Source organism: Saccostrea cucullata, unplaced genomic scaffold, assembly GCF_032062105.1.
Source record: "Saccostrea cucullata isolate Sc308-1 unplaced genomic scaffold, CSIRO_AGI_Scuc_v1 ctg2532, whole genome shotgun sequence".
NCBI lineage: Eukaryota > Metazoa > Mollusca > Bivalvia > Ostreida > Ostreidae > Saccostrea > Saccostrea cuccullata.
The window spans coordinates 19879-30601 of record NW_026935580.1 but is presented as its reverse complement, the minus strand read 5'-3'; the positions used below and the strand labels follow the sequence as shown (position 1 = coordinate 30601).

Sequence of the window (10723 nt, the reverse complement as noted above, 5' to 3'; positions counted from 1 at the left end):
AAAAAATACACCTAATTAATTCCATGCTTTTCGTGAAAACCATCATTGCAGAAACAAAATATGTTTATCAATGAAGGGCAAGTTGGACTTGGATAGCCTCTGGAAAGTTGTTTTCCCTGTTTATTTTGTCCAAATGTTAAGACTTGAAAGTGAAAGTACACTGCAAATGGCGGATTCTATAGGGGTCTTGTCTTTATACATGTCATGCTTTCAATAACAGCCTTTCAGAGACCATTCACGTCCAACTTGCCCTTCATTGATAAACATATATTATTTCTACAATGTTGGTTTTCACAAAAAGGACAGAATTAAGCAGGTGCATTTTTTTTAAAATATGCACATTTTCTGATACAATTTTTCTCAAAAAATATTTTTTTTTAAATATTTGTTATCAAGTAATACTTCCTATCTATTAATTAGTGATATATTTACAAAATGTAAACGTTTTGACTTCATACCACACATAGTTTTGGAGCAATTGTAAAAATAATTTTTTAGATATGTTGACCTTTGACGAAACCTTAAGCTGTTAGTATTTCCATGCAATGTGTGACAATATATGATTTATGGTCATAGAGTTAAGCTACACTTCCAATGCTTTTCTTGCTTAACGTGTATCTACAATTTAATAATTTAATAGAGCTTGAAAAAAAAATCGATGTTAGCTAATTTCCGGTCCATTTTGATCTTTACAGTGACTAACTTTAAAAAGACGCCTTTCGTGAGAGGGAGGAATGCATCTTAAACATCTTTGACGAGCAAAGGGAAAACTAAAGGTCACCAGACATTGGTACACAACCATACAATACATGTAATTTGTTAGTTGACAAAATTATGTTAATGGCGGACGCCAGGTTCCTACAAGTATTGAAAGCTAACAAACACAGATATTAATTTTATTTTTAAATAACCCATTTTCTGCGACAACTGGTCGAAAAAATCTTTGGTAATTAATGCAAAAATGATTGCTCAGCTGTTGTATCCAGACCTACAGATGACAGGGATATATTCACACGACTTTTTATGACGTCACGTAAAACTCTTACGTAGGCGTGTAACACTTCTTCCGCGGACGGTCTTTTCCGAGGATTGGGGTTCTTGCACCATTTATGAATTTCTTTTAAAGAACGTTTAACCTTAAGTACAGAATTATCATCTCCCAAAAAGGACAAACACATGTCTGGAATTTTCCAAATTTCAATTTTTTCATCATACAACGGCATCCTGGAAGCGTCGAACTTTCCTGTGTACGGCCATAACTCCTCCGGGGCGGGAAAGTAGCCGGTCACTTGCCCCCAGTCCGTACATTTAATCAGTCGTCTGCTCGTTTCGTTCAAAATAATCGCCTCCATGGAATCTACGTCACTGAGCACCAACCGGAAGTCTTCTGTAAGGAGAAATTGTCCAGTCAACTTTCCCAGAGAACGCGCATCACATTGTACATATATTCTCCTGTCGATGCCTGAGTGCAGAACTCTTAAGATGTCCACGTAGCTTATACATAACTTCATTCTGGTTGACAATGTGTTATATTGAGGATACTCCTTAAGCCTTGTTTCTAGGTATCGCGCGTCCAGTAACGGATGGATTTCCGTGACGATGGTGTCGTTACATTGTCCCACTAACTGAAGTAAAACTGAACGCTTTGGGGAATTTTTCATGAGGTCTATTCCTCTGAAGTAGCCCGGTCTACCTATGATTCCACCAATGTCGTGACGCCGTAATTTTTTGACGACCACAGGAAATGAATTCCAACTCGACTGCCAAACCTAATAAAAGTAAAACATTTTTAGTGCCAAATGACGATCATTGGTTTTAACTTACACATAAAAGACAGACTTTGACCCGAAACTAGAATACAGTGATACTGAACGATCTTTTATATACTTCCGAAGCAGAACATTTTTGTTTCTAGAGTATTGCAAATCTGTTTCTTTTTCGGATATTTTACTCGAAGAAGGCATTGCATGCAAACCACTGTACACGTGCTGACTTAAACATTTCCAATGTTAACTTTGCTTATTGCAGTCCGGAGGACTGGGCTGCTCTATACATATGTTTACGAGTTGGTGTATGGGGATTGAGGTGGGAGTTATTCAGAATTACAGGTTTTCTAAACATTAAAAAGATTGTTGATCAGAATGTTCTTTCCTTTTATAATTTACGAGATATAGAATATACTTATAGTTCCATAAAGTGAATCTGTAAAAACATACATGTTTTTAATATTTAAGGTTGCTTATCATTTGCTATGTAAAAAACGACAAGTCCATTTTTTAGAACATCGAATTTTACTTTTCGCATAAAACGTACTTTACACAGTTCGTGTTTACATGTATATTCTTAAAGTGAAATACATTTTTTAAAATAAATGATGCATATGTCTGGTTGCATTTGATATTTTATGCAGCCAATATTTACAAGAGGAATTGATAAAGTTTAAAAAGGCATCGTTTTGTTCGATTTTCATTACCTTGGAAGACGGTATTGTATAGTTGGAATTTTTTACAGTCTTCGGACTATGCACTATCTCTCTTTTGTGATTGGTAGAAATTGCATGATGAGAAAATTTTCAATTATTTCATTGGTTGAAATGCTGTTCAAGGCAAGGGAGATAACTTTCTGATGATCTAATTTTCGTACGACTTAACAATTTTGCAAGATTTTCAATCTAAAAAAATGACAAAACGAACAACAAAATCAGCAGTAATTATTTCTTAATAACATGATATTTTTTATAACAATAAATAAAAAGGTCTCTTTAATTTCATTATAAATAAAATTTGATTTTTATTTCTTGCAGGCTTTACAATTTGTTATTATTCTTTTCCCCTTTCTTGTTTGAAGAAAGGAATGGAATCAGCCGAGGTTTGCCGAAAGCTCTTGGCCATTCGTGACTACTCGGCCATTTTCCGAAAGAGTTATTTGTTATCGTTCACGGAAATGGCCGAGTAGTTACGATTGAGCTCTTGGCCAGTCAAACTTTACGGAGATGACCGAAGGACAACCGTGGTAGGGCTAATGTCCGTAAAAAAGCAAATTTAGATTTAGAAATACAAATTCAAGATATTCAAAAGAATTATACGGCCTGATAGGTGTAGATCAGTTTACTGTTTAAGATTGTTGCTAAAGACGGGAAGCTTTTTTAAAAAGCTCTACTTGTCCGACTATAAGTTTTCAAAATATTCCCGACTATCGTCTCCATCATTTAGACGCATGCATTTTTCATACATATCCAAGCGGTTTGAAGATCAAGACTCATTGTCATCTCCCTCGGGAGATGACACATTAAGATTGTATGCCGAAAGTGAAGTCCTAGTGTAAGCCTCCATTAATCTTTCGGGAGTCCTCGATGTTTAACAGAGTTCCAAGTAGCCTGTAAACTGGTTTTCGTTTAGAAGAACTAGCTTAGGAGAGTGTGATCTACTTTCGGTTTACAATGGTTTTGGCCTATTTGAAAGCCAAGGAAAAGTTAGAAAAGAAGTACGAAATATCTATGGTTTCGGTGTGTCGTATATATATTGATCCTCAATACTATGCCTTATTAAATTGGTAAGCCGCACAAGGAGAATAGACAATGACGTGTTTCTATATATAGATTTGTTGACGCGAAGGGAAAACTGGTTCTCGCACAAAAGAACAAGCTTACAATTAGATTCTGCAAAAAATGAACGAAGAGTGGTCAACGCTAATTTTATGTTAATTTTTTATTCTGTAGTCGGATTAATTAAATTAATTCCTGTCAAACATTAATGATTAGCTGCTTTTAATTGAATAATGATTATTGTTGATAATTCCGTATTGTGTTTAGAAAATATAGTTCAAGGAAAGTATTTGAATTTAAGTAAATTGTAAACACCCAGAAGCACAAAGACCGCAAGAATGAAATTTCACCAAAAATCGCCTTGGGTGCTCTCGCAGACGTCCATGCTTTCCATATATATACTGCGGCCAGAAGAAACTGCGTACTTTACTGTGGAGTTTGCTGAATAAGTCATTTGGGAACTTCAGGTGTAATAATCCATATATTCATTGCATTAAAATATTTCCCTTTCTGTTTTATTTCTTTGACATTATTGATACCAAAGAGATGACATTTAAGGGGCAATATCCCTCTGCTCCAAATTTCACGACCTATTTTTTTAAAAATCCAGACATTGATTTTCAGCAACAACTATAGCATTAAATTCAAATGGAAAATAGTCTGAAGTATGAAGCGTTGCTTACTTTTTCAGAAATGAATAATATGTAAAATCATGATGTGAAGAAAATTTGATATGGTAAATAGAAAGATTAATTATTTTTTATCTCACAATTAAATTAGAAATATGAGGTATATATAAAAATAATATTCACTCTCATACTTATCTAATTCCCATTAGAAAACATACTGAAGCGCTGCTTTTTAAATCACAATTACAAATTGTTTTCTGTGCATGTAAAATAACACGCATCCATAAACAAGAGTTATCGTTCCATTATCGCCCTTGAAAATATTTTTTAATGAAACAAAATATTAATTAAATGTTTACAAACAATACTGCATCTGAAATTTCTGTACAATTAAAAGAATTATACTTTTAGAGATAGAGATTTCTCAATTTACACTGTTTAAAGGAACTGAGTATAAACGTTTTTAGAAAATTATTATAAATAATTAATGTGCATACTAGCAATAGAAACTATAAATCAACATTTGTACCATAGAATAAGTTTGATTAAGGTGACAATATAATGGTTCCCATAAATGAAACTTGTGAACTCTGATATGACTATGACTGAATTTCTTGACAAAATGTCTGAAGAAAGTTATCTATCTTATCAGAAGAGTTATCTCTCTTATCAGAGGGATATTCCACCTTAAGGCTTTCTGGAAAGCCAAACTTGTTTCCATTACTTATTTTATTCAATTCCTGGACGACTATTTATGGTTACATTAATGTTTTCTTATTTATGTATATAGCAATCTGATTTAAATTAATCAGATGTTTGTTACGCTCCGAAATTCTGATGGTCCCTGTACCAGTTTTCGGAGCGTAAAAAAGATCTAATTTTTCAAAGATTTCATTCTTGTCCCCTAAGATTGACCCTATTAAAAGTTATTGCCCCTTATGCAATTTTAATCAGATTGTTATGTATTGCACTTTTCCATTTTCATTTACAAATGGGTTTCCGTTCTCGTAAGTGATACAATAGGAAAATTATTTTCCCGTAAAGCCAAATTTATTTGCGACTTTATTTTGCAATATTCGGGGATAAAATAGTTCGCGACGATTAATTTTCGTGATCAAGTCTTTTTGGATCTGTTGTTCATGGACAACAAGACTTGAAGGATCGGTTCGCGGCGATAAATATTCGCGATGATGAGGCTCTCGCTAACCTCACGAAAATTTTTCGCACGCAAATAAAAGTTGGTTTACAGTATCAAATCAATATTTCGCAAATTCTATGATCAAGACAATGGTCTCAATTACAATAATAAATTTTGTCGTTAAGTCGAATGTTGACTCATTTTCATTCTGAATTGTTCCCAGATTTCTCCACATAGTGGAATAAACCTAGCCAAAGCAGAGGGTTCGTTACAAGTAAGACCAGTGGCTGGAGGGAATACTTGCTTATTCGTGGCATTTGATCCCAAACTTGATGTTTTTGGAGCTACTACATTTTTTACAAATTAAAAAAAGATGAAATATATGGTTCCGCTAAAAGTCGTTACCTCTCTGCAACATACATGTATACATTATATTCAGCTAAGGGATTCCGACCCTCAGCCAGGAAGGACAACTCTTTAATTTATAATTTAATTCAAAAATTCTTTAAATTTAGCATGAAAATTAAATATTTTTATACAACAATTATCATTATATGCCTATCAATGTGCTTCAAGGTTCTTTGCGAAGCTCCATAAATCACTTCTAACTTCATATCATGTTAATAAACATTGGTATCTAAAAATGCTTTCTCGGGATAAAAATTTCTACTTTTAATTAGACCTTTCTGAGAAGTTCAAAGGACCTTGAAGCACATTGAGAGGCATATAATGAAAATTGTTGCATGAAAAGATTTAATTTTCAAGCTTCATTTAAAGACTTTTTGAATTTAATTATAAATCAAAGAGTTGTACTTCCTGGCTGAGGGTCGGAGTCCCTTAATTATTTTACATGACTCGTAATATCTAAATACTTTTGTCGTGAAACAAATTACGATAATAGAAGATCAGTCCCTAGAATCTTCCAAAGTATCCAGAGAGATACATCATCTCTAGTTCCCTTTTTTCATGATTTTATTGATTTATGTAAGTATATATCCTTGAAAAAAATTACATAAACATCCCTAGCAATTTTTAGCGGAAAAGTTTTTATTTGAAAATTGATGAACTTCAGATAAACCTGTTGATGGACTTCAGATAAACCTGGCTAATTAAACCATTAACCTACAACATCCAAATCGTTTTATTTTAATAACATTTAGATAATTATGCATGTATAATGTGTATGTATCCAAAGTGGTACTTTATTCTACTCACGACATGGATAAAGTCAGGGATAGAATAGTAAGAGTGAAAAGCTAAGGAATACGAAAATGTACATTTGGAAGAAGAGGGGGTTGATATATGCCTTATTCAAAAGAATTCACTGCCGATAAACTGAATGAAACATTTTGTAATATTTTTAGTGTGAAATTGTTTATTTTAAATTCTGCCTCGGTCTCAAAGACTTTGTAAAGCCATAAACCGACTCAATTAATTAAGAAATACAGTCCGCGTTTTCGTGAATGTTGCAAAATGACCTCCGAGGTCGAGAAATGTTGTTTGAAAGATTAAAGCCAAGGACTTAACCTAGGCTTTTATATTTCAAATAACATTTCGAGACCGAGGAGGTTATTTTGCATTAATCAAAACAGGGACTTAAATTTATTTTTATTCTACTAAGTAGCAGTAAATACGGCAGATCGTTTCTCTATCGAGAATCAAATTAGGTCAACATGCTGCAATGTGGCAACGCACTTTGAAAAAATTACGTACTTTGAAAAATTTTTTCAAAGTGTGTTAAAATTGGGACAAAATCAACGCACTTTGAAATTTTTTTTTAAAGTGCGTTAAATTTCGGACCAACTCAACGCACTTTGAAAAAATTTTTCAATGTGCGTTAAGAGTCTATATCAATATATTTTGCCATGGAGACACTTAACGCACTTTGAAAAAAATCATATTTTAGTCATGGAAAGATTTTATTTGTTATTTGTCGTTCAAAAAACTAAGCCTAACCCTAACCTCAAAAATGAATTGATTTACTCCCGTCGAAAAGAGGAGGAGACGGGTATAAGATCCCTCAGTCCAAATCTTTTTGGACTGAGGGATCTTATCAATAAAGAATCGACGCCTTTGTATCTTTCCAATACAAAGGTGTCGGTAACAAACGGGGAAGGGGAGCAATAAACCTAAAAAGGGTTCGCTGCATTTTCAATTCTTATACGATGTATATATCTTTCCAAAATAAGTGGGGGGAGGGGTAGCCCCCAACCCCTCCCATGGCCCTTCGCCCAGTCTCGATGTCTATGTTATACTCAAAGCAATCATATAATTATGTATTTACCTAACTGGTATGACGTTAAAAACTTTCAATAATAAATGATTAAAACAGATGAAAACTAGAAATTTTAAAGTACAGTAAAACGTATGAGAGAGAAAGAATTTTCATAGTTTTGAACAATCAAATTGGCCCCTTTTTATTATGATAAATGCTAAGTTGCTTGAAGCTGTCCTCTGTTAGTGCCCCCTATACACCTTTTCATCTACTTATCAAACACTAGAATTAAAAAAATGGGGGACGAATTAATGAACTTAAAGGTACTTGGACACAGATTTGAAGTTAATATTTTCTCTATAATATTACAACTTATATATTTTAATAGCATTTCACACAAATATTAATTAAAAATCTTATTTCATTTAAAAGTTATTAAAACTTTAAATTTTTTGGCGGGTTTGATTGACACATCCTTGCACTTTAGCTTTATCTTTAATCCTTAGGAAAAGTGGCAATCCTGATGTGTATTAATGAGAAATATTAATACTATAATCCAGAAAATTCAGAGTAGACAAGTACTAAAGCAAAACAAACACACAAAATATTGTCAGTCCGTGCAGATGTGGTGAACAGACTTTGGCGATTTAACGCACCCGATGAATCGTAAACACCAAACAATAACATGTTTACAAAAACCTGTGTACATAACACGAGTGTGATCGATTCGCAAAACTCTGTACAGTACGGATTGACGATACTTGTGAAGTAGTTCTGCTTTCTAACATTTCTACTCTGAATAAAATTATTCTTCTTGATTTAAGTTTTAATATTTCTCATTAATACACATCAGGATTGCCACTTTTCCTAAGGATTAAGAATAAAGTTAAAATTTGTGAAAGTGCAAGGATGTGTCAATCAAACCCGCCAAAAAATTTAAAGTTTTAATATCTTTTAAATGAAATAAGATTTTTAATTAATTTTTGTGTGAAATGCTATTAAAATATATAATTCGTGATATTATACAGAAAAAATGAGAAAATATTAACTTCAAATCTGTGTCCAAGTACCTTTAAACAATCGTCACTCTTTTTTCAAGACCCTTTAATTTTCCCTTTTATTTTATCAAAACCTTAAATATTTAAAACGTCAATTTCTCAGGTCCTTCCACAGGTACTTGTGGACAGGACTCCCCCCCCCCGATATTCAACCCCGGACTCTATTCGACATTTTTTTCACAATTTATATTCTGACACTGACTCCAACATGTTTGCACATGTCAAAACCCCCAAATAATTTGCTTCACAAAAAATACCCCACTATACATTATAAGAGAGTATATAATGTATAGTGGGGTATTTTTTGTGAAGCGATTATTTGGGGTTTTTGAACTATTTGTTCCTATTGCAAACATGTTGAATAAGTGTACTAAATATAAATTGTGAAAAAAATGTCAAATAAACCCTAGGGTTGAATATCGGGGGGGGGGGGGGGGGTTCTGTCCACAAGTACCTGTGGGTCCTTCAGTGACTTTATCATAAAAAAGTTATCAAACCAGGATCTGTTATTAGGGTCTTCCGCTTCCTTCGGAAGACCCTACTGTTATTCTATTGTTTCTTATTAGGGTCTTCCGCTTCCTTCGGAAGACCCTACTGTTATTCTACTGTTTCTTATTATTATTTTTTTTTTTCCCGCTCGATTTTTGACAGGCGATTTCTCAAAGACCTTTGGACTGATTTTTATGAAACTTTCAGGTTAGATACCTTGTAATTAAACCTATTTACACCTGGTTTCAATTTTTTGATGCATGCCTTTTATTGTGAGCTATTGCCCTTTAATTGATAATTTTGATGTCTCGTTTCCACTAAAAATCTCAAGAATGACGTAAGATATTTAAACGAAAGTTGGAGAACTTGTAGCCAATACATTGTAGATGTGCAGAACGATAAAATTATAAGCTGATTTCCTAAAGTTTGGAAGCTATAAAACGGCAAATTTTAGTAATTTTTTTTCTTGAATTTTTGCTACTTTTTGTGTAATAACTTTTGAACCGAGAATAATTTGGTAAGAAATATATCACAAAAGTTGTGTGTAATTACGAGAGCTTTTATATTAGATTAATGAAAGGGGCTGGCCCCTATAATTAGGGGTTAATAGCTCATACACGTTTTTTCTGATAGCTAAAAATATTGGTATATTATGAAAAAGTTTGACTGAAATAATTTCGAACTTATAAAATCTTGTCATTTGATATAAAAAGAAATAAACTTCCAGCTATATTTAGTTGTTTTTTATATAAAACAAGTACATGTATGTGAGAAACCTTTCAGGAACAAGTTGTCTACTATAGCCAGTCAAGCCTTTACTGCATACATGTGCACATTTTTAGTTGATGCATCTAAAAGATATAGTTTTGATTCGGTGTTTCTTTGTTTTCTTTTTATTCAAATAATTTTAAAATGTGATGATGTACACAACAATAAATAGTACCTAGTTTAGAGGGTTTTTTCGCGCTTGTTTGTAAACAACGCGCGGCATTGTGGGAAATAGGAAGGTACTAAAGACGCGATGTAAGACTAAACACTTATTTGACCTGACTCAAATTTGTCTGTAAATGTTCCAAACAATTGAATTTTTGTATAGCATATGCCTCGAAGTCATAAAGTCTGTACATAAGTAATTTAAAATACTCAATATTACCATTTAATTAAAAATTAAAACGTCAGGTAAATATCAGGTCTCTAGTATATCCCGTTTTTAGAGTGCCCCTTCGAGTCGACGTCGGACACATGTTTGTCATGGTTTACAAACTGAAAATAGAATGATTTGTGAAGTTGAACATTTTCTCACAATGAATCCGTTTGTAGACATGCACACTCATTTAATCTGGAGCTACGAAGTACTTTGTCACTTCTCTGGAACATTATTCTAAGCAGAATTATCCCGATTCATATATTCTAAGAATCTTGTGTGAATTGTTTACGTGGAAATTCTGACTGTCTCATTAACAAGGATGAACACTCTTGACTCTGCTTCGGATTCCCCAGTGATAATTTTATCGAGTGATGAAAGAGTCATGGTGACATTTTAATGTATGATTGGCTTGGAACATTGGAATAAAGGTTAGAATATTTTTATTACTTAAAATTTACACTACTGATTACATGACAGTGACGTACATTGATGTTATTAGAAAT

General features: G+C 33.2%; 1 pseudogene; it reads right to left on the bottom strand.

Annotated features, from left to right (window-relative positions):
• Window positions 1–916: 916 nt before the first annotated feature.
• Window positions 917–10723, bottom strand: part of LOC134243344 (protein O-mannose kinase-like) — a 28077-nt pseudogene continuing 18270 nt past the window's right edge.